The sequence below is a fragment of the Podarcis filfolensis genome, assembly GCF_964270895.1.
Source record: "Podarcis filfolensis genome assembly, chromosome: 8".
NCBI classification, from domain to species: Eukaryota; Metazoa; Chordata; class Lepidosauria; order Squamata; family Lacertidae; genus Podarcis; species Podarcis filfolensis.
The window spans coordinates 14,284,179-14,311,682 of NC_139611.1; the positions used below are offsets into that span (position 1 = coordinate 14,284,179).

General features: G+C 47.6%; 1 protein-coding gene across 2 annotated transcripts in view; it reads right to left on the minus strand.

Moving 5' to 3' along the window:
- DISP3 (dispatched RND transporter family member 3) overlaps window positions 1-19,088 on the minus strand; it is a 98,485-nt gene extending 79,397 nt beyond the window's left edge. The window contains exon 1 of one of the 2 annotated variants that reach the window (XM_083628456.1): window positions 18,825-19,088. The gene's annotated coding sequence lies outside the window, so the exon portion shown is untranslated. The other variant, XM_083628457.1, reaches the window with a different exon arrangement.
- Window positions 19,089-27,504: the final 8,416 nt, after the last annotated feature.

The window sequence follows — 27,504 nt, forward strand, 5'->3', positions numbered from 1 at the left end:
CCTAGCTCTGTGGTTTAACCCACAGCACCACCCGCGTCCCATATTTTGAAAAAAATAAAGAACGAATTCCTATGCCCCACAAATAACCCAGAGATGCATTTTAAATAAAAGGGCACATTCTACCCATGTAAAAACACACTGATTCCCGGACCGTCCACGGGCCGGATTGAGAAGGCGATTGGGCCACATCCGGCCCCCGGGCCTTAGGTTGTCTACCCCTGCCATAGACACAGGACATAATACAGATTTGAATCTCTGGGGGGAACTTTGGAAGAGCAATTTGAAGTTCACAGCATGTTATTCCTTGAAGAAGAATTACCTGGAAATGATTTATAGATGGTATTCTAGTAGACTTGCTAAAATGTGTAAGTCCGAATCAGATAATTGCTGGGGATGTAAAGAGGTAGAGGGAACGTTCTTTTGTATGTGGGAGACTTGTAAAAGAGTATTGGGAAATAATATATAATGAACTGAAAAAAATGTTTTAAAGCACATTTCAAAAACAAACAAACAAACAAACAACACCCAGAGTCCTTTCTGTTGGGAATAATTCAAAGGGAAATTCCCAGGTGTCAAAAAAGATTATTTATGTATGCCACTACTACTGCCTGTGTTTTGCTAGCCCCAAAATGGAAAACAAGTGAGGTACCAACCAAAGAAGAATAGCAGAAGAATAGAGAAGAAGGGAAGTCATTAATTTAAGGTTGTTTAAATGAATATTTTGAAATGGAAATTAGAACAATTTAATAATAATTAAAAGAGAGAGAGAACGAACTTGTATGGTCAGATGGAGACCTTGATAAATGACCCAAGTCAGGGATATCCTAACCTCAGCCCCAGGGGATGAATGTGGCTCCCAGGCCTCTACATTTGGCCCTTGGGACTCTCTCCCGACCACACTCTCATTAGCCTCAAGTGCTTTTGCTTGGCTAGATTCATATAATCATAGAACTATGGGTTGGAAGGGGCCCATGGGTCATCTGGTCCAACCCCCTACAATTCAGGAAATTCAGCTACAGCATCCCTGACAGATGGACATCCAACCTCTGCTTGTAAACCTCCAAGGAAGGGGAGTCCACCACCTCCTGAGGGAGACCATTCCACTGTCAAACAGCTCTTACTGTCAGAAAGTTTTTTCCATATGTTTTATGTATGTGACAGCAGCCACATGGATGCTACTAGCCCAGAGATGGAAAGAAGACAACGTCCTGACAAGAGAGGAATGGGCAAACCAAGCTGTTGGATTTTGTCAAAATGACAAAACTAACCAGAAAGCTCAGGAACCAAGAGGATCAAAACTTCACTAAACAATGGGGAAAATTTATAATTTATCTAGGAGACTACTGTAAGCAGATGAAAACATTTGTGGGATTCTAATAACACTTGTAATGTAGCAAATATTATGGACAATATGGTGAGATATAAGATATGGATTATGAAATAATATCCAGTTGAGAAGGTATACAATAGGACTCACGGAGGGGAAGGAGGGAAGTCCAGAGATTCGAAGATATCTCTAAATATGGATATGTAATTTGGATTGTCATAATTCTATATTTGTAAAATCAAATAAAATTACATATATATATATATATATATATATATATATATATATATATATATCTCAAGGGCTGTCACATGGAGGATGGCACCAGCTTGTTTTCTCCTGCTCCAGAGGGTAGGACTCGAACCAATGGCTTCAAGTTATGGGAAAGGAGATTCCAACTAAACCTCAGGAGGAACTCTCTCACAGGAAGAGCAGTGGAGTGGGCTCCTTTGGGAGGTTATGGGCTCTCCTTCCTTGGAAGTTTTTAAGCAGAGGTCTAGATGAGATTCCTGCATTGCAGGGGGTTGGACTAGATGACCCATGGGGTCCCTTCCAACTCTACAATTCTATAATTCTATGCTCTACGGACGGAGCTACTCGAGAGCCTCTGCCAGCCAATGTAAACAGGACAGTACTGAGCCAGATGGACCAAAGAGCAGCTTCCTATTGCAGGATAGCCATTTTAAAAAGGTTTATGGTGGATGTTTTTTTTTAAAAAAAAGACAAAACAAAACAGGCTTCATTTTAAAGGGGGGTGGGTGGGAAACTCACTTTTTACTGAGTCTTTTTCCATGCTCTCCCGGGTCTGCCCGTCTTTCCGTTTCAATTCAGCTGTAAAAATTGGCTGTCAGATTCGACTTGGCGTGCCGAGCCAGGAGCTGAAGAGCAACGGAGAGTTGGAGGAAGTGAGGAGAGCATTTCAAGAGCACTGCATTTTAGGCTGCTTTCCATTTCCCAGTATGGGCTTGGAGGGTTTCTTCCCATGCAGAGAGACCTTCCAGGTTCACCTTTCTAAAGCTACAGTTCTCACTTGGTCAGGGAAGATATGGGGCTTGTTTTTAAAAAGCACAGCGCACGCACACACACAAGAGCACATAGAGATATTCCTTTGATTGCAGGAGGCATCTTTGGCACTCGGAAGGACTGGAAATTGCCAGAGACTTTTCAGAAAAAAGAAGGGCTTAACTAAAAAGGAGGAGAGAGAATTTCTTTCAGAGGTGGGAAGGAGGCGAGACAATTGAATAACAGCCTCCTGATCTCTATCAGAGTCAATAACGGGCTCCAATTGAAGCTGCCTGCCTTTGAACAGAAAGCTCTTAATCCCCCTCCCAGTCTATCCAATTATACTTGAGTGACATGTGTTTTCCAGAAAGGAAGACCAGACCAACACACACACACATACAAACACACACAGCATCAGTGGCTACTGGTCATAATGGTTGTGCTCTGCCTCTACAGTTAGAGGCAGTAAACGGCTCTGAATAGCAGTTGCTGGAAACCACAGGAAGGGAGAAGGCTGTTGTGCTTGGAGGCTAACCATTGGGGCATCCTGTGAAAACAGGATGGTAGACTGGCTGGGCCACTGGCCTGATCCAAAAAGACTTTCATATTTTTAAGTATTCATCATCATCATTTACCGTATTTTTTGCTCCATAAGACGCACCTGACCATAAGACGCACCTAGTTTTCAGAGGAGGAAAGGGGTAAAGCCCTGTTTTTTGGGGGATCAGCTCACAGTTGTGCAGCTTCTTTTGCAAAGGGGAAAAGCCCCAGTTTTTGAGGATCAGCTCAAAGTTGTTGAGCTTATTTTGCAAAGGGAAAAAATCCTGTTTTTATGGGGTTCAACTCACAGTTCTGCAGCTTCTTTAGGAAAGGAAAGGGAGCCGTTTCTACAGTTTCCAGACAGATACTCTAATCAGCCAGTCACATATCACTGGGGAAACAAATGGCCTCCATCTGCAGAACACTCAGGAATGAAGACCTGGGCAAGGGGCAGGGGCCGGAAAGGGAGGCAGCAATCAACCACTCATTCGCTCCATAAGATGCACAGACATTTCCCCTTACTTTTTAGGAGGAAAAAAGTGTGCCTTATGGAGCGAAAATACGGTATTTATACCGCACCCATCTGGCTGGGTTTCCCCAGCCACTCCTTGTGGCTCCCAACAGAATATTAAAAACACAATAAACACAATAAAACATCACACATTAAAAACTTCCCTAAACAGGGCTGCCTTCAGATGTCTTCTAAAAGTCAGGTAGTTGTTTATTTCCTTGACATCTGATGGGAGGGCACTACTACTGAGAAGGCCCTCTGCCTGGTCCCCTGTAACCTCACTTCTCACAGGGAGGGAACCACCAGAAAGCCTTCAGAGCTGGACCCTCAGTGTCCGGGCTGAACGATGGGTGTGGAGACACTCCTTCAGGTATACTGGGCTGAGGGCTTTAATTTAAGAGGAGCCTCCATGGATCAGAAAGAGGATCAGTCTGGATAAAGCTATCAATGGTTACTACTAGTGATGGCTGATGTCTGGTTTTTAACATTGTGATATATCACCAACGATACATCACGGGATAGTGATATATCACAATGCCTGAAATAAGGATGGAGTTATGTAATTTTGTTGTATCTATATGCAGGAGTTGGTAAAGGGACAGCTGAAGTATGAGTGATTTGCTAGGAAATGGATGTTAATTAGAGATAAATCTGCAAAATAAGCAGCATGCAAAAGGGAATGAATTTGAATATATCTGAGAATGGGAAGCCAGTTTTTGAAGAAAATTTGGATTACGCTAATTTTGATTTGGTTTGGATGTGTTATAAATTTGAAAATAAATAAAAATTAATTGGCAAAAGAAAAAGGAAAAAAAGGATGGTGCTATGGAGAGGCATTGGCTGGCTTCGTGGTTTTTCCTGCATCGTGAGTTTTTTGCATAGCACTCACACACACAAGCACACACAAAATCATGCATGATTCGCGATATATTGCCAGGTCAAAAGTTATGAAACCAATATCACGATATGGACTTCAAAATGGTTTTGCATGATATACTGATATATCGCCCAGCCCTACTAGTCATCCTGGCTGTGGTTTGCCTCCATGGACAAAGACAATAATGCTTCTGGATCCCAGTTGCTGGAAGCTGCAGAAGGGGAGTGGGCTCTTGGGCTTGAGGGTTTCCAGGTGGCCCCTGTGAGGAAGATGCTGGACCAGAGCACCTTACCAGCATCCGGTTCCCATAAGTGGCCAGCGAGTTTGTGATATCTAGTGGAGCATTCAAAATGCTTCAAGGCTATCCGAGTTGGGAACCATGGAATTGGACAGTAGGTTATAAATCTAGTAAGATGAAATAGAAATACTGCTTCTGATACTGCGGGTAGCACACATCTGTCACCACCAGCAGCCATTAACAGCCTTGCCCTCTATGAATTTGCCTAGTACTATTTATTTCTTTGTCAAATCTCTACCCCACCTTTCCTTCCAAAAGAGCCTGGGGCGGCAAACAACAAGCGATAAAATATTTCAAAAAGAATTCCAGTACAGATGTCGACCAGGAAGAGCTCAACTTAAAAGGGTTTGGGGTCCCCGACCCCAAAAGAGTAAGGTCTTTGGTAGGTGCTGAAATGACAACAGACTGTCTAATATTTACCAGGAGGAGGGAAATTCAAAAGGTAGGTGCCACAACATAAGAAGAGCCTCCTGGATCAGGCCATTAGCCCATCTAGTCTGGCATCCTGTTCTCCCAGTGGGCCCCCAGAAGCTTGTGGGAAATCCCTAGACCAGGGGTCAGCAACGCTTACTGGCCATGGGCCAGATCACTCCTGTGGAGATCGTCCATGGGCCAGGCCCGTGCAGCATGACACCGGAAATTGTGTCTGCGCGTGTCCACAGTGCCGGAAATTGCTTCTGCACATGCCCAGATGCCAAAAATCATGGCTGCGCAGGCATGATTTTCAGCATCCGGGCATGCCCAGAAGCAATTTTTGGTATCTGCGCATGCGTAGACGCAATTTCTGGCGCTGCTCGGCAAGTCCCCGTGCTGTGCTGCGCCAGTTTAGCACAGCACACAGGGGGACTTGCCGAGCAGGCCACTCGGTTCGGAGGTGGCTTATGGACCGGTAAAACGGTCTTTGTGGGCCGCATCCAGCTCACGGGCTGCACGTTGCCGACCTCTGCCCTAGACAGAACCCAAGCACAAGAGCACTCTCCCCTTCTGTGGTTTCTAGCAACTGGTATTCAGGAGCCTAGCACCTCGGACAGCAGCCACTGATAGCTTTCTCCTCTGTGAATTTGTCTAATCCTCTTTTCAAGGCATCCAACCTGGTTGCCATCACTGCCTCCCGTGAGAGTTAGTTCCATAGTTTAACCAAGTGAAAGGTAAAGGTAAAGGACCCCTGGATGGTTAAGTCAAAGGCGACCTTGGGGTTGCGGTGCGCATCTTGCTTTCAGGTCAAGGGAGCCACAGACAGCTTTCCAGGGCATGTGGCCAGCATGGCGAAACTACTTGTGGCACAATGGAACACCGTGATGGAAACCAGAGTGCACGAAAATGCCATTTACCTTCCTGCCACAGAGGTACCTATTTATCTACTTGCACCAATGTGCTTTCGAACTGCTAGGTTGGCAGGAGCTGGGACAAAGCAACAGGAGCTCACTCTGTCATGGGGATTCAAACTGCTGACCTTCTGATCAGCAAGCCCAAGAGGCTCAGTGGTTTAGACCACAGCGCCACCCGCATCTGCACTGCATGAAGGACTTCCTTTTAACTATCCTGAATCTTCCAACTTTCAGCTTTATCGGATGTCCCCCAATACCTGCAGACAGCTGAACTAGCCTGAAAGCCTCTCTGGTTTTGCAGCCTAGATCTGCTTGAACTCACATCCTCAGAAGCTCAGCCGGGTATTCCTCTCCCTTCCTCCTCGCCCTCAACATCAGGTGTGTCAAATGCCAGCCTTGATGCCTTTGGAGCATCCAGATGGCCAGAGAACATTTGCTCCTTCTCGCCCACCCTCGGCACGCCTGCCGTCCTCTTCCAACAATGCTTAGGCAGAGAGAACAGCCCACCTTTTTGGCTGCAAGGAATGTTCTCCATTAACAAGGCCTGGCAAAGTTCGAGGCCATTGTGCCAGCTCACAGAGCGTGCGGCCCCTGGGCAGATGGCAGGGGAAAGGTGTGGAGCCACTGTGTGCTTAGCAAAGCGGTTTTGCTTTTAAAATGCACAAACACACACCACAACCCACAGATGACCAGGTGATCAAGGGGGAAGACATAAGAACCTGAGACGAACCTGCTGGATCCAGCCTATGGACTAGTCTAGCATCCTGTTCTTACAGTGGCTGACCAGATGCCTCTTCTGGGAAACCTGTAAGCAGAATTTGAGCTCTCTTTCCCCTCCTGAGGTTTCCAGCAACTACTGTTCAGAGGCATTGCTGGAGGATGAGCACAGCCATTCTGGCTAAAGGTAAAGGTAAAGGGACCCCTGACCGTTAGGTCCAGTTGTGGCCGACTCTGGGGCTGCGGCCCTCATCTCGCTTTATTGGCTGAGGGAGCCGGCGTACAGCTTCCAGGTCATGTGGCCAGCATGACTAAGCTGCTTTCTGGCAAACCAGAGCAGCGCACGGAAAAGCCGTTTACCTTCCCACCGGAGTGGTACCTATTTATCTACTTGCACTTTGACGTGCTTTCGAACTGCTAGGTTGGCAGGAGCAGGGACCGAGCAACAGGAGCTCACCCCGTCGCGGGGATTTGAACCGCCAACCTTCTGATTGGCAAGTCCTAGGCTCTGTGGTTTAACCCACAGCGCCACCCGCATCCCATGCCATTCTGTCCCATTCTGCGTCCCATTCTGGCTAGTAGCCATCAAAAGCTTTGGTGTCCGTCACTGCCTCCTGTGGAAGCGAATTACACAGGAACTCAGCAACGTGGAGGAAAAAGTGGGATAGAAGTGCAATAGATATAGGACACAATATAGATTTTAACCTCTGGGGAAAACTCTGGAAAAGCGACTTGAAGTTTACAGTGTGCTGTTCTTTGAAGGTGAACTACCTGAAAATGATTCGCAGATGGTATTTAACTCCGAGGGGCTTTGTTAAGATGCATAAGACTGAATCAGATAAGTGCTGGAGATGCAAAGAGGTGGAGGGAATGTTCTTTCACATGTGGTGGACTTGTAAAAGGGTAAAGAGTACAGTGGTAATAATAATAATAACAATTTATTATTTATACCCAGCCCATCTGGCTGGGCTTCCCCAGCCACTCTGGGCGGCTTCCAACAAAATATTAAAATACAGTAATGTATCAAACATTAAAAGCTTCCCTAAACAGGGCTGCCTTCAGATGGTACCTCCGGTTACGAACTTAATTCGTTCAGGAGGTCCGTTCTTAAGCCAAAACCAAAACTTAACGTGAGGCGCTTTTTTGCTAATGGGGCCTCCTGCTGCTGCCGTGCCACCAGCGCATGATTTCCATTCTCATTCTGGGGCAAAGTTCGCAACTAGGGGCATTTACTTCCGGGTTAGCGCAGCTCACTACCCAAAGCATTCGTAAGGAGGACGGTATGTAACCCAAGGTTCCACTGTATTGGGAAATGATCCATAATGAATTGAAAAAAAATGTTTAAAAGTATTCCCCCCCCCCAAAAAAGAGTACTTTCTGTTGGGGATAATTCGAACTGAAATTTTCAGGTGTCAAAAAAGGTTATTTATGTATGCCATTACTGCGTCCTGTGTTTTGTTAGCCTCAAAATGGAAAACAAGCGAGGTCCCAATCAAAGAAGAATGACAACTTAAGCTGACAGAATATGCACAACCTGTAGACTTCACATATAAAATAAGAGAACAAGAGGAATATACATTTAAAGAAGACTGGAAAGCGTTTATTGAATAAATCGGAAATAATTGTGTACAGCTGAGAACGCTGGCAGCGTTAAGATAAATTCAAGAGTGTAAATAAGTTTTGATGGATGCAATAATGGAATACCGATTGGTATAGTTTTTGTAAAATATGCAGGGATTTGTGATATGTAAAATAAACCACGGAAAGAGAAGAAAGGAAGTCATTGATATTTTAAGGATGAGTAAAATGAGTATTTTAGATTGCAAAATAGAAAATTTAATAAAAATTGTGTGTGTGTGTGTGTGTGTGTGTGTGTGTGTGTGAGAGAGAGAGAGAGAGAGAGAGAGAGAGAGAAATATTAGATGCTGTGCATAATGCTAGTAAACCCACTGATGCTAGCAAACATGACAAGCCTAGGTTCATTAAGTTAAAGGGGTCTACTCTGAGTAGGACTTCAGCCTCTGCCAGTGTGACCATGTCCCAGTGTGGGGTAGTCGGTTTTTAATATTTCATTGTAAGTCACCCAGGGAATGTTTATGGATGGGCTGGCCATATCAGTCTGAATAATAATAATGCAGTGAGCAGTGCCTCATATTCTGAGGGCAGGATGAAGACCTTGGCTCTTCACAAGGCTCTTACCGAGTAAAAGCCAGAGAATGGGTGCATCAGGTGAAAAAACCATACGATGAACTATTCATGGGCAGTGGATGCCAGGGCCGCTGTTCAACATTAATTGGCTCGCCGGACCCCAAACAAACGCCTATCAAAACCCATTATTCAGCGTCCAACAGAGCAGGGGTGGAAAAACAGTGCCCCCCCTGGGTCTCCCCATCTGGCCCATGGCCTCCCTGGCTCGCCCGCTCCTACTCATTATCCAGCACAGGAATAAGTCTTGGAAGAAAACCTTCCATCACAAACAAAAGGAGCTTCCATCAGCCTAATTGAAATATGTGAAGATTTGGGGGGTGTTTGTGGTTGAGGAGAGAAAGGTTAACACCTCCACTCAAAACCAGACCCCTTTAGGCTTCCCCCCACCCAACACACAAACATTCAGACACACCTTTTACTGTTTCAATGGAAGGCTATTTCTAAGCCTTATTTACTCCCCCAATGTCAAAAGTGTGGCATTTACTGAAACTGTGGAGCAATGACACCTTTTTCTTTAAAAAGAAAAGAAAAAAGGAACTGGCTGTATCCAATTAATGATAGATCCAGTGCTTTTTTTCTGGGGGGGACGCAGGGGTACACATACCCCTAAACATTTTGTGAATGTTTTGTCCATTTACTGTATTTATTTTCCCCGATTTGAACTATAAAATGGTGATTTTCTTGAGTCAAAATGAGAGTACAGTGGTACCTCGGGTTACAGACGCTTCAGGTTACAGACTCCGCTAACCCAGAAATAGTACCTCAGGTTAAAAACCTTGCTTCAGGATGAGAACAGAAATCACACGCTGGTGGCGTAGCGGCAGGGGGAAGCCCCATTAGCTAAAGTGGTACCTCAGGTTAAGAACAGTTTCAGGTTAAGAACGGACCTCCGGAACAAATTAAGTTCTTAACCACTGTACCCCTAAACCTTTTTATTTTTATTTTATAAAAATAGCACTGGGTAGATCAGGCTTCCTCAACCTTGGCCCTCCAGATGTTTTGAGACTACAGTTCCCATCATCCCTCGCCATTGGTCCTGCTAGCTAAGGATCATGGGAGTTGCAGGCCAAAAACATCTGGAGGGCTGAGGTTGAGGAAGCCTGGGGTAGATCCATGGAAATTAAACTATGGAACTCACTGCCACAAGAGGCAGTGGCGACCACTGTCAACGGCTTTAAAGGAGACAAATTCATGGAGGAAAGGGCTATCAATGGAAACTAGCCGTGATGACCATTGCTCTGTCTCCACAGTTGGAGGCAGTGATGCTTCTGAATACCTATTGCTGGAAACCACAGGAGGGAAGAGGGCTTTTGTGCTGATGTCCCACTTGTGGGTTTCCCACAGGCATCTGCATGGCCCCTGTGAGAGCAGTATGCGGGACTAGATGGGATACCAATTAACTTCAATGGGTCTTGTTATAGGGGAAACTGCTCCCTTTCCCTTATGGGGTTTTCTGGAGCACGTATAGAGTCCTTAAGTGGGTTCCCTATCGGTAGGAAGAAACAGAGGCCAACCAGAGTATATTGAGAAGCAAAGCGGCTAGTAAGCCTGATTTTTATTCAAGGAACTGCTGCAACAGGGTCCTCACTCACCACATGCAGGAGGGAGGAGAACCCTGAACAATGGTACGCAAGCCCTTATATACACTTTTGAAATTGCCCACCCTGTAGCCCGAACACCCCCATAAAAATCATACATACATCACAGAAGGAAGCAGTCTCCAGCAGAAATCCTGCCTGCCAGGATACCTGACAATGGTCACTGATTTCCTGGGCAGTCTGCAGGGGCGGAGAAAGGGAGGTGCGGTAAGGGCGGGTTACCCCAGGTGTCACCAGTGAGGGGATGACAAAATGGCGGGTGGCACTCACCGTGGGGCCTGCAACACGCCCGAGCCACAAGTCTCTCCTGGGAGTGACGTGGTAGCTGGGGCACCTGCAGGCTCTGCGATGCCCCAAATGGTCCACCCACTGCCTCCCCCCCCAGCTGCAGGGTGGCTGAGTGGGAGGAGGCAGTCAGACTCCTTGGAGGCCCCACGGGCCATGCTGCCCCAGACACCCAGTCCGCTTGCTCTGCCACTGGTAGTCTGGCCATTCTTTTGTGATGGTTAATACTTTAGTTCAGGGGTCAACAAACTTTTTCAACAGGGGGCCGGTCCACTGTCCCTCAGACCTTATGAGGGGCCGGACTATATTGGGGGGGGGGGACAAATTTCTATGCCTCACAAATAACCCAGAGATGCATTTTAAATAAAAGGACACATTCTTCTCTTTACATGAGTAGACACACTGATTCCCAGACTGTCCGCGGGCCCGATTTAGAAGGCGATTGGGCCGGATCCGGCCCCCAGGCCTTAGTTTGCCTACCCATACTTTAGTTCCTGATTCTAGGTCACAGGCTCACCCTATTCATACACAAATACGCCCTTAAGACAGGATTTGCAAGCAAAAAGGCAATGGGAAGGTTTTCCCCATTTGCCTCCCTTACTGCAGAGGGAGGTCATTGGGAGAGTCAAAATGGCTTCAGGATTGCTCCTCTGTCCTATTTCAGACACATGGTTCATATATTTAGGTATTTGTGCCTCTATGAATATTTATTCTATATTTGAGACCTTAAAATTCTTATAACCACCTACTGTGAGCATTACAACCTGTAGTATATGATACCAGGTGTGTGGGTGGGCTTGTGGGAAATAATTTCATAGGCTAAATCAGGGTCTCTCACTCCTAACTAGACCCATGGCCTTGTGTTCTCCACCACCGGTGTAGGAGTTTGAGAGAGCCCACGTTCAGATCTCTCACTGAGCCACGAAGCTCACTGGACGGCCATTGGCCAATCTGTCTCTGTTTACCTCCTAGAGTTGTTGTGAAGACAAAACAGAGAGGAGGAGAACGACTCAAGCTGCCTTCAGCTCCAAACTGGCATTCCACAGTTCTACAAAAGCCAGGAAAATAAATATGTCGATACCACTTCATTTCTCCCCAAAGAACAGCTCCGATTGTTCCCTAGCATTTTAGGCACATGGATAATTAATCTGAAAGGGACAATTCTCTCTCTGTTTTTTAAGATGCTGGCAGTGAAATCTATTTGATCTCATTTGCTGTCGATACATCCTACATTCGCTGAAACACTTCAGGGAAGCTTCCACAGTAAAAGCCACTTCTATTTTCGGTACTTAATTTAGCCTTGCCTATGCATTTCTAAAAAGGGGAAATTTTTTGCTTTCTTGAAAAAGCAACCCTTACCCACAGATCCTTCCTAATAAAAGCAGCCAAATAAAAGAAATCACATGCTTCTTGTTTTGACAGAATGAATCTATCATTAATATTTTCTAGCAAAGAATTCCAAGCTACAAGTTTTTAAAATTACTGAACACACTGGCTGGCAGCAAGTCCTCTGGGTTTCAAGCAGGGAATGTCTCCTAGCCTTACCTGGAAATGCGGGCAGGCAGCCATCAGATCTATGTTTAAAAGCCCCCAATGGAGAGTCCCACACCTTGATCCAGAGTCCTGCTGGATCAAGCCAAAGGCCCATCTAGTCCAGCTTCCTGGTCTCTCAGTGGTCAACCAGCTGCCCCAATGGGAAGCCCACAAGCAAGACCTTAGTGCCACAGTTGGAGCTCATCCAGACTTCAATTTGTGTCACATTCCTAGGCAGAGGTCTGCACTTCAAAGCTCTCTGTCTGAACCTTCAGTTGAAACATTTTTCGTTCTTGCGTTTCCCCTGCCAAAATCCACTCTTTGCTGCTGAATCGGAGCAAACAGCAATCCCTGGATTGTCATTTGCTCCGATTCGGCAGCAAAGAGTAGGTTTTCACAGGGAAAGCACTAGGGCAAAAAAAAGTGCTCGGAAAGGGCGCTTTAAAGGGCAGACCTGTACCTAGAAAGCAGAGGGCAAAAGGCAAGTAAACCCCACCTCTGGTTTTCAGCAACCGGCATTCAGAAGTTCACTGCCTCCGATGGTAGAGGGGCAACACAGCCCTTGTGGCTGGTAGGCACTGATAGCCTTACCCTCTTCCATGATTTTTAAAGCCATCCACATTTGTGCCCCTCGTTGCCTCTTGTATTGCTATCTACCTGGATAATATCTCACAGAAGCTCCCTGTGGATTGGGCAGACTCTGCAAGGATGGTTTCATTTAACAGCTCGCAATTAACAGCTTCGTGGAACCTTCACCTTCAGAGTCAGCCTACCCCCTGAAGGCCAGATCCTGCACAGACAAAGGAGAGAAAGCTATCCTCATCTTGCTTTCCTTCAAAGCCTCCTGGAGTCATCCATCGGAAATTAGATGCTGGTCCTAGATCGGCAGCGGGGAAACGGAGCGTGTTTGATCTAGGAAGGTTCTTCTTTTATGTTCCTAAATTTGTACTCTGGACATGTCTTCAAAAGCAAAGGAGGTTGTTCCAAGCCTTGCTTTGTTCTTTCCCCTCTGCAGCTCAGAGTTATCTGAAGTCAAGCTTCTTCCTAGCTCACCCTCCACCTCCTGGTCAAATGCCAATAGAGAGACACAAACTCTGCTTTCCAAAACTCCATGCATATTTTAAGGGTCATTCTGGATATCTTAAAGACCACCTGATCCCTTATATCCTTGAACCATCAGTGAGATCTTTGAATGAGGCCAGATTCACACCACACATTTTAAGTGTGAAGATATCACTTCAAACAGTCATGCCTTATCCCCAAATAATTCTGGGTGCTGTCATTTGTTAAGGGTGCTGAGAGCTGCCTAGGAGGAATCCCTCCCACTCCCTGAGCTAGAATTCCCAGAACGTTTTAACAATTATTCCATCTTCCCAGGGATCTCTGGGAACTGTAGCTCTGGGAGAGGAATAAGGTAAAGGTAAAGAGACCCCTGACCATTAGGTCCAGTGGCCAACTCTGGGGTTGTGGCGCTCATCTCGCTTTATTGGCTGAGGGAGCCGGCATACAGCTTCCAGGTCATGTGGCCAGCATGACTAAGCCGCTTCTGGCGAACCAGAGCAGTGCATGGAAACGCCGTTTACCTTCCCGCCGGAGCGGTACCTATTTATCTACTTGCACTTTGACGTGCTTTCAAACTGCTAGGTTGGCAGGAGCAGGGACCGAGCAATGGGAGTTCACCCCGTTGTGGGGATTCGAACCGCCGACCTTCTGATCGGCAAGTCCTAGGCTCTGTGGTTTAACCCACAGCGCCACCCATGTCCCTCGGGAGAGGAATAGATGCCTCCTAAGAACCCTCAGGACCCTTTACAAACTATAGTTCCCAGGGTGGTTTGGAGGGGTGGGGAGAAGTCATGACTGTTTAAAGTGGTATGATAGTGATTTAAATGCATGGTGCAGACAGGGCCTTATAAACAAAATTCTAGATGGGATTGTTCGTTAAACTGGTCTGGGAATTGTAGCTCTGGGAGGGAACAGGGAGTCTCCTAACAAGTCTCAGCACCCCTAACAAACAATAGTTCCCAGAATGCTTTTTGGGGAGACATGTCTGTTTAAAGTGTCATCATAGCCACTTTAAATGTATGGTGTAATGTAGCTGGGGTCTCTGTTGCTGCCCCCCTGTGAGTCAGCCGCATGACTTGCAACTACCAGAAGCCGTGCATTTGGTGTATTGGGCTCAAGCCTGTGGAACTCCCTCCCACTTGAGATTAAACAGGCACGCTCTTCTGCTTAGCTTTCGGCGCACAACAAAGGCTTTCTCATTCCAGCAGGTGTTTTAAAGTAGTGTCTGGTTTTACCACAACTTTTTATTTCCTTTATTCTCTGCAGGGTTCATATTTACGGGCGCAGCTGAGACATGCTGATGATTATGCCGTATTTAAATAAATAATAGCACAAACCTAGATGGAAGCCTAGCAACTGAAGTCACTATTGCCTAGAAAAGGCCGGGAGAAACAGAATGAGAGTGAGAAAAGGGAGATTGATTTTCTTCGTCTTTTATCATACCGGGAAGCTTGTCATCAAATCTGGCTTTCTGCCTCGGAAGCGGAGGAATACAAATGGATGGACTGAAAAACTAGAATTCTTACCGGGGGGGGGGGGGGGCAGGCGGAGAAGGGTTGACAGAGGCAGTGAGAGAAGAGAGCACTGGAGTCCTGATGTGCTCTCCTTTCCACATAGCCAAGAAAAAACAAGTTACACACATTTCGCTTTAAGTAGGGCAACCTCTCAACCAGCAAATTCCGCCCCAGAGTCAGTGATACAGGGAATTTTCTAGGGAATTTCCTCCCCCAGAATTTCCTTCCCAATCCCCGTGGAATTTTATTTCCACTTATGAACTATTTATAGTCCATAGTTTATAGTTATGAACTATAAATAAATACATAAATTTCTAAATAAATCCTCCAGGAATTTGTCTAATCCTCTCTTCAAGCCATCCAAGTTGGCAGCTATCCCTGCTTCTCGTGGAAGCAAGTACCACAGTTTAAATATCCGCTGTGTGAAGGAGGACTTTCTCTTATCCGTCCCGAGTCTTCTAACATTAGCAGAGGTGATCACTTTTTAATCACAGGTATTTGCCATATAATTTATGCAGGCTCGTAACAGGGAGGTGGGCAAGGCGAGTAATTAAGCACAGGCTTCAGGAGGAAAAACCAGACGGGAGAATTTTCATAATGAAGAAAGGGAATATTGGGGCTGATCACAGCTTTTGGAAGCTCTAAAGAGGGAGCGCAGGAACATACATGGGTAGATGTTGTGGGTGAAGGACCTGTGGTTAGATTTGCAATGCTGAGCTCATTAGGATAACTGAGAAGAAAACACACACCACCTTTCCTTTCAAGAAGGAATACCAAGTGGGTCGTGGAACCGATAAAAGCCGGCAGCAAGATAACAAGAATAAAAATCAAGTTGCAAAAATAGAACTGCCCATAATTGAAAGAGATCTTATTAAACATAAACAGCTGCATTGCAACACCCGTAATTAAAAGATCTAATAGGCGAGCCTATGAACACAGAATAACAAAACAACAATCAGAGCAGGAGACTCAAACCAGATCAGAGAAAGGTTTGTCAAAGCAGGTGTATCCTTGCAACACGCCGGCACTGATGGGGCCGCTCATATTTCAACGGGGAGGGCATTCCACAACACTGGCACTACCAGGGAAAAAAGCCCGCTTTCAAGTTACCGCAAGCTGACCAGGCACTGGCAAACGTAACTGGGTTGCATTTCTTCATCTTAATGCCTTTATGGGCCAGACGGTCAATTCTTGTTGCGCACAAACACACACTCCTGCAAGCTAGCTGAGTTTGATTCCGATGGCAGGGAAGATAAGGGGAGACCCAACCCTAGCTTTCAAATGGGTGAATGGCTGCCACACAGGGCATGGGAAGCTTATACCGAAATCAAACCACTGTCCCAACTAGCTCAGTACTGTCCACACTGATTGGCAGCAGCACTCCAGGGTTCCGACAGGGGCTTCCCCAGCCCTAGTGAAGGACAGAACCTGTGAGCTTTTGCGTGCAAAGCAGGTGATCTACTGTTGAGATCCCCACCAGAAAGAAAATAAGATTCCAGTCATCATGGTTCTGATGGGATGACTCAGATGGGGACAAATGAAGCTAGCTGCCTGATACAGAATCACACCACTGGTCCAAAGAGCTTGGTATTGTCTACACTGACTGGCAACAGCTCTCCAAGGGTTTCAGGCAGCTTTCTGTGTTTGTACAACTTCCACATCGCCTGCCACTCCACTTTCTCTGTGGGAAACCACAAACACAGCCAGACACCCAAGCAGGACGATGTCTAGAGGGAGCTGGGGTGGAAAGGGAAACCACAACTAATCCCACTGTCACCCATGGGATTCTGCCTTATCTCAAGTCAAGACAATTAGCCCATCTAGTAAGAGCTGTTCGAGTGGAAAGGACTCCCTAAGGAGGCGGTGGACTCTCCTTCCTTGGAGGTTTTTAAGCAGAGGTTGGATGCCCACCTGTCATGGATGCTTTAGCTGAGATCCCTGCATTTCAGGGGGTTGGACTAGATGACCCTTGGGGTCCCTTCCAACCCTTGGGGTCCCTTCCAACAGTCCTATGATTCTAGTTCCATGCTGTCAATACTGACCAGCAGAAGCTCTCCAGCCTTTTTTGTAATCTCCCCCAGCCCTGCGCGGAGCCTGAACCTGCCCCCCCCCCGCATGCAAAACGTGTTTTCCTAACACTGAGCTCAGACCCTTTTCCTTCAAAATAACACAAGGTTCTAGTCCTCATCGACTGGATTTAAATCTGAAGCAAAGGAGGCTGCCTTATGTAGTCTTGGCATATCAGTGGTATAAATAATAATAATAATAATAATAATAATAATAATAATAATAATAAATGAATGAGACCCAATGGTCCATCAAGCTCTGCACTGCTCACTCCAGGACCAGTTTCAAACAGTTTTCTCCAGAACTAACTGGAGATGCCAGGGATCAAACCTGGGGACATCCTGCACACAGAGCAGTTCCTCTGCCACTGAGCCATGGCTGGATCAAGCTAACTTGCCACCTATCTCTTTATATCCTCCCTCCTTTCTACAGCTACCAACCAGATGCTTCTGGGAAGACTATAAGCAGAAGGTGAAGGCAAGAGCTATCTCCTAGCCAGGCTCCGCATCATCAAACATATGCCACTGAAACGTCCACACTTCATAAAACATATTTGCTCGGTTCAGAGTCTTTAAATAAAGCAAACAGGTGAGAGCTTTTACCCGGCGTCGGCACATAGGAAGTACAACAGATCAGATCACTGGTCCATTTAGCTCAGGACTGTCTGCCCTGACTGGCCATGGCTCTCCAGGTTTTCAGAGAGGGGACAATCTCAGCCCCACCTGGGATTGAACCTGCAACCTTCTGCATGCAAAGCAGATGCTCTACCACTGAGCTATGGTCTTCTTCTGCAGGAGAGCCCTATTGGGAACTGGGGAAGTGACCCCCCCCCCATTTAGTGAGCTTCTAATTGAGGAGTGCCGTTCTTCACGTTACTGAAAGATTTGAATTAGTGGTCCTTTGCCTCCCTTGGGACACCCTCTCCCCACCAGTGCTGTTTCACACATCTTCATTTCTCCTCCACCTCTCGCTTTACTCCATAAAGTTGTTGTTTTTTAAATATCAAGTTTGATTCCTACCTCTTGGTTGGACACAGGATCACTTTTGTTTAGCTGAAGCCAGCAGAAGATGGCAAGGGGAAAACTTCTCTTCTCAGCAGAAGCTGGGGTAGTAGGGGGGTGCCGCAAACAACCTCCCACAAAGCACACACACCACAACACTGTTTTGAGCCAGGATCAGGGCACCAGCCTCCTCCCTCCCTCTAGAGCAGGGTCAAGGTGCCAGAAAAATTTAATCTCTAGGCAAATATCAAGGGGATCCCAGAAGGCACACCCCACTAATAAACAAACAAAACCCTTAGCAAGCAAAACACTCCTTTTTAAAGTATGGGTACACTTAGAATCACAGAAAGCAGGATAACCTTAATGCCTCACAAGCATTAGGCTATAATTCTCCACTCCCAGCATAGCTACAGTGTAGAAAACACATTGACACCCCCCCCAAAAAAAACCCCGTAAATGACAAAAAAACCTTGGGCACAGATTTGAGGCAAGACCTCTGATTTTATATTATGCTTTTGAATTTTTCTAAGTCGCTTGAAGGTTCTTTATATTGCATTGCGAGTAAGAATTCAAAATAATAATAACCTCCAATGCAGACTCAGGATAAACCACCCGCCCTCCAGCTGCGAAGACTTAGGAACGCCAGTTAGCACTTGGGAATCAATGGATACCACTAATGGGCACACACAAAGACCCCTTCTCTCTCCCCAGCTAAAATACAGAAAGCTTGCTCACTCTCTAGGAACAGGTATATAGCCTAGCCTGCCGCCCCCCGCCCCCCCCCAAAATACATAGGGCATAAATTGAACCAGGGAAATCTGCCTCTCCGTCCCGACCAGCAAACCGATGTCCACTACAATCGCTGGCTCAGAAGCGGGCAGCAAACCCACCTCCCACAAAATAATTATAATAAATCTGAAGGCACTCCGTTGCAGAGCACGACCAGAGACCGCTACCTCTTTAGTGCTGGTGTGAGGGCGCTCAAGGGACCACTCCCTCGTGCAAAGGAGAGGTGGGGAGACACCACGGGACAAAGGCGCCTTCCCCCAGCACGGCCAGGGCGCGCGTAGGCAAGTCAGGCAGCCACCCACCCGCGCTCCTCTCTCCAAGCTCCACGCCGGGAAGCAGCGCCCAGCTCACAAGCTTCCACCGGCTCCTGCCGCAGCTTTTTATACTCCGCCTCGGCTGCTCGGCTTCCGAGAACCCTGGCCTCTACCAACGCCTCGCCTGCAGGAGGGGAGGCAGAAGGGGCGCCGAACCCCTTCCAGGATTGGGCGCCTCCTGCGCCCGGCTCGCCTCCAACTTCTCCAAATTGGAGAGCTTCGCGCGTAAGTGGGATGGAGGTGGGGGTGTATTTCATTTACGCACGGCCCTCGCCTCCCCCTGCAAGGACGGGCGCGATGGTATGGCCTTTTGAGCGGGAGGGAAGAGGAGGAGCCCTCGGCGTGGAGGGGGAAAGGGGGATTTTAACCAGTGGGGAGAAGAAGGGGGGAAAGGGGGGGCGGGTCTTTGTATAGTAGGGGGAAAATGCTTTTCGACAGTGGCTGTGGGCATACAGATGTTGCCGAACTACAATTCCCATCATCCCTTACTGGGGCTGATTCATTATTTAATTTATTGCTTTTCTATCCCATCTTTTTTTCCAAGGAGCTCAGGGCAGTTGAACAATCCTTCCCCCCACATTTAATCTCCGCCACAACCCTGTGACGTACTTTAGGCTGAGAGACAGGGACTGGCCCAAAGTCACCTAGTGAGCCCCATGGCCGAGTGGGGATTTGAACTCTGATCTCCCAGGTCCTAGTCTGGCATTCTAACCACCACACCACACGCGCTTTCTATGGAAATTAGAGTTCAACCTGGAGGGTCACGAATGCCTGCACGACCCTGTTCTGTGTTCGCTAGTTCGAGTTTCAGCACCTGGGACAGCTCCTAGCACGTCACTTTTCCGAGTCCTTTCTGGATATGGCGATTGAACCTGGGACCTTCTGCGTGCAAAGCAGAAGCTCTGCCACTCATGCTAGACCTCCTGTGATCTTCAGAAGAAGATCTTTTTCCTATGCTGGGGAGCCTGTGGCCTTCCAGATGCCGCTGGACTCCAACTCCCATCCTCCTTGGCTATTGGGACCGATGGGAGTTGGAGTCCCATGACACCATTCTGGAGGACCACACAGGTTCTCAACCTCCACTCTGCATGCTTCTTTAGAATCCCTCTGGATCTCTAAGGCTTGCATCCAAGTAGGCATGCTTAGGGCTCAACCTGCAAGTTTATGCATTGCGCAGTTAGATTTTGTATGAGTCAGGGAAAGCTATGCAATGAATATGCTAGACAAGCAGCTTAGTGGCTGCCACAGAGAGAGCCCTTTCCCAGACAACTGTACCCAGCCCTTCTGAGGATGGCAGAATAGGAGTCCTCTCTGCTGATATTAACACACTAAAGCAGTCTTTCTCAACCTTAGATCTGCAGATGTTGTTGGACTGCAACACCCATCATCCCTAGCTAGCAGTGGCCAGGGATGATGGGAGTTGTAGTCCAACAAAATCTGGGGATCCATGGTTGAGAAAGGCTGCTCCAGAGGTTCTGTAGGCATAGAGGTAGCAGAGGAATGTTCCAGGTTCGAAACCCTGGAGAGTGACTGCTGCCGGTGGACATATATGGCGGTGTACATATTTCTCCTGCTCCTCACTTAATCCCCACAACAACCTTGTGAGGTAGGTTAGGTTGAGAGCCACACTCAATGGAAGCCGCAATAAGGCTTAAAAAGAGCCTCCTATTGGAACAGGGGTGTGTGTCTGACAGGGGATGCTAAGCCTAAATGCAGCGGATGGGGCTGTTTTTGGCTGGAGCTTTAACCCTTTCCTCCCCATATGTAAACACCCCTCAAACACACAAAAGACCGAGCATACTTGTCCTGGTCTGACACTCTAACCACTACATTACACTGTTCCTCTGGAGGTCTGACCAGAGAAGCATCTGCAGCCATGGACCTTGGGAACTTAGAAAACTCTGGGTTGCCACCCACAAAGTTTTACTTGGCGTCGACCCATTGAAATAAGTAAAACTAAGTGAGAGCCATCAATTTCAGTGTGCTTACTCTGAGTAGGGCAAGCATTGGAGGCAGCCTTCCCTTCTCTCGCCTGCTGGTTTGGGAGGTGGGGGTGCATCCCTGGGGAAGTCAGTGAGGAAATGCCTGCAGTCTATAATCGCCTGATGTATCAGGGCTGCGCAGTGTCAAATGCTGAGTAATGAGAAATTTAATGAAGAGAGATGAGACGAGGATGAGTTTTAAGCTGCAGCGGAGGAGGGTGAGAGAGCGAGAGCGGCCCCCACCCCCCAGCATCCTTGCCTCATTTAGTCCTCCTGGTAAACCAGCCGGCGTGCAGCCTGTCCTCTGACTCAGACGCCACTTGCTCCGGCTTTGGAAATCATGTGAATCTTGAGTCATATGTTTGATTAAATATATAGAGACAAGTGGCAGGGCAAAAAAAGGCTGGAAGGCAATTGTGGGAAACATTCCCCCGGGGCCTAGGGACATGAAGGTGTGGGGAGTGAATAAGGGGGAGTAGGCTTTGGCAAGGAGTAAGGAGAAGAGGGTGGCGACGTGGGTTAAACCACAGAGCCTAGGACTTGCCGATCAGAAGGTCGGCGGTTCGAATCCCCACGACGGGGTGAGCTCCTGTTGCTCAGTCCCTGCTCCTGCCAACATAGCAGTTCGAAAGCACGTCAAAGTGCAAGTAGATAAATAGGTACCACTCCAGCGGGAAAGTAAACGGCGTTTCCGTGGGCTGCTCTGGTTCGCCAGAAGCGGCTTAGTCATGCTGGCCACATGACCCGGAAGCTGTACGCCGGCTCCCTCAGCCAATAAAGTGAGATGAGCGCCGCAACCCCAGAGTCGGCCACGACTGGACCTAATGGTCAGGGGTCCCTTTACCTTTACCTTAAGGGGAAAGAGAGTCCTCAGGAAGGGGGTTGTTGAGCAAAATTAGGAGGGGCATCAGCCTCACGTATGTCCAAGAGTCAGGAAGCAGTTGAGACAAAATCTCACAGAGGACTAGGAACATTGGAGGCCCTACAGAACCTCCCAGGTGCCAAGATAAGCAGAGAGAACCCTCTTGGCAGTTCCTCTGCCCTCAGATGCTCGGGAAAGGGGATGGCCTTCTCTGTGGTAGCCCCTAATCTGTGGAACCCCCTCCCAACAGAGATGCATCTTGCACCTTCATTATACAGCTTCTGGAGAATGCTGAAGACACATCTTTTCATCCTGGCTTTATGACACTTGAGGTGTTTGTTTTTGAGACCCACTTATTTTTAATGTTGTTTTAAATTGTTTTTAATATTGTGTTTTAATGGTGTAACCCACCCTGGTATCTTAGTGTGAAAGGTAAAAGGTAAAGGTAAAGGGACCCCTGACCATTAGGTCCAGTCGTGGCCGACTCTGGGGTTGCAGCGCTCATTTCGCTTTATTGGCCAAGGGAGCCAGTGTACAGCTTCCGAGTCATGTGGCCAGCATGACTAAGCCGCTTCTGGCGAACCAGAGCAGTGCAAGGAAACACCGTTTACCTTCCCGCTGGAGTGGTACCTATTTATCTACTTGCACTTTGACGTGCTTTTGAACTGCTGGGTTGGCAGGAGGTGTGAAGGGTAGGTGATAAATAAATAAAAATAATGATATAATTGAGCTAAAGGAAGTCTACCCCCCCAACCACCAAAATACAGTCTTTTTTGTTGCTAAACAAAACATGTGAATTTGGAGTCAAGTGCAAGATTCAAAGACAGGGAAAGGTTGGGGCAGAACCTCACTCAGGACTAGTGACATGAGAGGCACGGCACTGTAATAGGTATCTATCCCCTTGAACACCCCTAGGACCTGACTGGCCTTGGTGCATGTGAATATTGAGCTGATAAAATATTGAATGATAAAATATACATACAACAGGGGCAAATAGGAAAGGAGGGGCAGACAGAATCCCTCATGCATGTGATGCAGAAAGGACCTGGGGGCCGCTGTTGCAGAAGGGGCAGCTCCCACCTGCAACCCTCACTTTCCCCAGAATTCATCTTTCAGTTGAAAAGAGAATTACATGTCCTCTTCAGGGCAGAGTTTGGGTACACATCCTTGGATACTGAGGTGTTGGTGGCGAGGGAGACTTGCCTTAGCTCAGTGGTATCTACTTTGCATGCAAAAGATCTCTGGTTCAGTCTCCTGCATCTCCGGACCCAGGGCTTTGATGTGAGTACCACCATCTCTCTCTCTTTCTCTGGCCAAGATGCTGAATCCTAGTAGCTGGAGACCACAAGACAGGGAGAATGCGCTTGTGCTTAGGTCCTACATGCAGGGTTCCCATAAGGGACATCTGGCTGGCCACTGTGAGAACAGGACGCTGGGTGTGATGGGTCACTTTGGGCCTGATCCAGCAGGCCCTTCTGATCTCCAACTCCACACGGGGAATATAGAGAGCATTTAGGGGCCAAATGGAAAATGCGGCAGTGCAGTCAAGCGAGTGGAGCCCCCGTGGGTGTGAGGGACAGTGATCAATCAATCAAACCGAGAGGCCAGTAAACAATCTTAAATTAGCATGCGCCACAATGCCCCCATACTCCACTTGCAATGCAGCTGTTGGTAATGACTCCAGCAAAAAGCCTCAGGCAGCCTCACAGATGTCCCAAACTCGCCCCAGGAAGGACATCTCCTCACCTGTGGCCCTGCAATCTTCTACCACGTTCCAGTTATTAATACCTCAGTTTTCATCCCTGGACCATTTCCTTGGGATTTGGCGTTCTGGATTAAGCAAGACAATACAAAGAATGTGTGATTTGTCGCATCTTTTTAGTCCACAATTGTAGATTTATATTATTTGAGCCCAATTGTTCACTGATCTGTTGGAATCCTGTGTAATAAAACACACACACACCCAAAAACCCACCATCACATTGCATGAACATAGGAAACTCTGCCTTATATTGATTCTGATCATTGGTCCATCTAGCTCAGTATTGTCCACACTGACCAGCAGCAGCTCTCCAGTATTTCAGGCAGGGAGTCTTTTCCCATCCCTGCCTGGAGATTGAATCTGGTACATTCTGCATGCAGAGAAGATGCTCTACTCTACTGCAAAGTGACATCCCTTCCACAGCTGTGTCAAAATAGATTTGGGGGCAAAGTCCTGTTCCCAGCATCCCAGGGATTGTGGACCCTGATATGCTGAAGAGCAAGGGCAGCGAATGGGGGGGGGGACTCCAGCCGCTGCAGGACTACAACTTCCATCACTCTTAACCATTGGCCATGCTGGGTGGGGCTGATGGGAAATGGAGTTCAACAACATCTGAAGGGCCCATTCTCTGGGCAATAGTTTGGGTTTCAGGACCTGGAACAGCTCCAAGTGTGATACATTTCCTAGTCCTATCTGGAGATAACTGGAGATTGAAGTACAATTTCATTCCCTAGTTAGGAACTTTCCTGTGCTGGTCCCGGGGGCTAACCGAGAGTCGAGGTCTGAGTCCAGTTTGAGGTTGATGGTGCAGTATGGAGGCTGTCCATCAAGGCTGTAGCTGGATCCAAGACGGGGAGTCGGGTGGGGTCAGGAACTCTGGCAGACGAGCAGGACAGGGTGCAGGCAGGAACAGGCTAGCAACGACGTTGCTCCCACACCTGGGACTGGGGCTGACTGGCTTTTATCTGCCCCAAGGCATAGGGCGGCCCCGGTCCACAGGTGAGTCGCCTCTCCTGGCCTGGAGGCGAGCACTCCTCCTGCAGGAACTTAGTTCCCTCCGCCTCTCTGCCCTGAGCCTCTGCCGCTCAGGAGAGGCTGGAGGGTTACTGGACCCAGAGGCAACCTCACCTTCCCCTGACGGAGCTGGGAGTGGAGCACCTGCAGGCAATGGGTCCTCCATCACCTCCAGAGCATACTCAGCTGGTGTCTGCTCCTGAGGATCCGGCACAGGTGAGGACCCTTCAGGCTCAAGCCCCAGCCCTGGTTCAGCTGGTCCTGGAGGCAGGGACTCCTGTGCAGGTTGGGATTCCTCAGGTTCAGCCTCCGAGTCCGAGCCCCAGGCCATCACATTTCCAAGCATCCTTTTGACAGTGGTGGGCAGAGCCTGAGAAGAAAGTGGGTGAAGCAAGGGATGTGACTCTTACCTTTACACAGTAGACTCCGTTTCAGACTCACAAAAAGCAGAGATCTTCATGCATGCAGGATGAGGGGCACATTCCAGCCCGGCCAATGGATAAGGATGGGCCTAGAACAAGGCTGGCAAGAGGTGTGCCCAGGGGGTGGGACATGGTCTAGGGAGAGGTCCTAGGGCTGGATTGGGAGGCCAAGAAAGCCCGAGGTTCTCAATTCCTAATGAATATCTAAAAAAGGAAATGCCCTAGGATTATGGATAGGAAGAAAAAAACATTTATTGATCTGTAGCTGAGAACTCAGGATAAAACAGCTAGAACAGTAGCTCCCACACTGGGGAGTACCACCCCCTGAGGGGAAGTGGGATTCCCTGGGGAGGCACTAAGAGGCAAGGGGGCTGCAGATACCCCTGGAGCAGCAAAAGACTATCAGACTTTGAAAAGCTGGCACCACTGGATCAAGTTCATCAATTAATGAAACTTACTGGATTTTGAATAAACGTGCAATTAACTTACTGTTTTGAATTATATTGTGCTATTATCTTCCTTATTGTGCTATTCTGAATAATGCTTTTTACAGGGTAGGGAGCACTGGGGATGAGTTTAAGGAACTAAGGGGTTTGGGAACCACTGAGCTGCAAAGATGTACTTTGCCTCTCCCCCCCCCATGTCCCTTTCCCCCAATCTTTCTTCTAAAGGACCATTGATTCTGCACCCACCCCGCTTTTATAATTGTTGCTCTCTGTCACCAACTTCCTCCATTTCCCATGATCCCCGGCCAACTTCTTCATCATCATCCTCACAATGGCCTTCACCTTCATCTTTCCTGACAGAATGAAATCTGGTTGGCCACCTAGCCCGGTGGTTTTTTAAATTTATGGTTCCATTTGGAGCTCCTGGTGGTTTGTCTAGGCTGTGTGACACCGCCTGAGCAATCTTCCCCCTTCAGGTGCTCATTACCAGGGTGTTAAATAACACCAAGGAGACTCTCTCGGGCCCTGTAAATTCTGTCTGGGGGACAGCCAGCCTCCGCGAGGTCTATTATTCCCTGATTGTCTGAAAGGCTTTGGAGTTCTTGGCCCGCTGTCACCAGCCAGCGAAGCAGAACGAAGAGCAAAAGGCAAATACCAAACTCCAAATGCATATTTTGAATTATGGAGATCTTGAGTAGACTGGCACTTGAGCAATGCTTTCGTTCAAGGGAATGACTCTGGCTGCTAGCTTCCTCCTCCTCAATCTCAGTACAGTGGTACCCCTGATAAGAACTTAATTCGTTCTGGAGGTCCGTTCTTAACCTGAAACTGTTCTTAACCGGAGGTACCACTTTAGCTAGTTGGGCCTCCCGCTGCCACCATGCTGCCGCCACATGATTTCTGTTCTCAGCCTGAAGCAAAGTTCTTAACCTGAGGTACTATTTCAGGGTTAGCAGAGTCTGTAACCTGAAGCGTCTGTAACCCGAGGTACCACTGTACTGCCCTTGTAGAACTCAGCAGGGAGGAGGAGGCCAGGGACAAAACTGGAATGTGTCGGCTCCGCTTGTAAATGGTTCTGGCGTGTTGGAAAGAAGAAAGAGTCCCTACCAGAGAGGAATGGCAAACTAAGTTGATGGACAAAGCCAAAATGGCAAAACTGACCAGAAAGCTCAGGAATCAAGAAGACAAAAACTTCAAGAGAGAATGGGGAGAAATTATAATTTATTTAGGAGACCTTTGTAAGCAGATGAAAACATTAGCAGGATTTTAATGTAACAAATACTATGGACAATATGGATAGATATAAAACACAAACAATGAAATAATATGCAGTTGAAAATGTTGACAATAAGACCCATGGAGGGGATGGAGGGGACCACTGCATTCAACCAATTGTATCCCCACAACATTAAAACTTGGAAGGGGACCCTGCATATTTCCAAGCCACGTTGATAGCCTGAGGAGGCAGAAGCTAATGGAAGCTATCGGGAAGAGGGACCCACTTGGCTTTGATTGCCTCCTTCTTGTCTTGGATCTCTGCATGCATTTGTCTTTTTCTTTTCATAGAATCATAGAACTGTAGAACAGGTTCTGAGGGTCATCTAGTCCAGCCCCTTACAATGCAGGAAGATCAACTAAAGCGTCCATGACAAATGGCCATCCAACCTCTACTTAAAAACTACAATGAAGGAGAGTCCACCACCTTATGAGGAAGTCCATTCCACTGTCAAGCAGCTCTTACCATCTGAAAGTTCTTCCTGATATTTAATTGGAATCTTCTTTCTTGTAACTTGAAGCCATTGGTTCATGTCCTGTGCTTCAAAGCAAAAGAAAACTAGCTCGCTCCATCTTCCATGTGACAGATATTTGAAGATGGCTACCACATCTTCTCTCAGTCTCCTCTTATCCAGGCTAAATATACCCAGCTCCCTCAACCGTTCTTCATAAGGCTTGGTTTCCAAACCCTTGATAATCTTGGTCATCCTCCTCTGCACATGTTCCAGCTTGTCAAGATCCTTAAATTGTGCTGCCCAGAACTGGACACA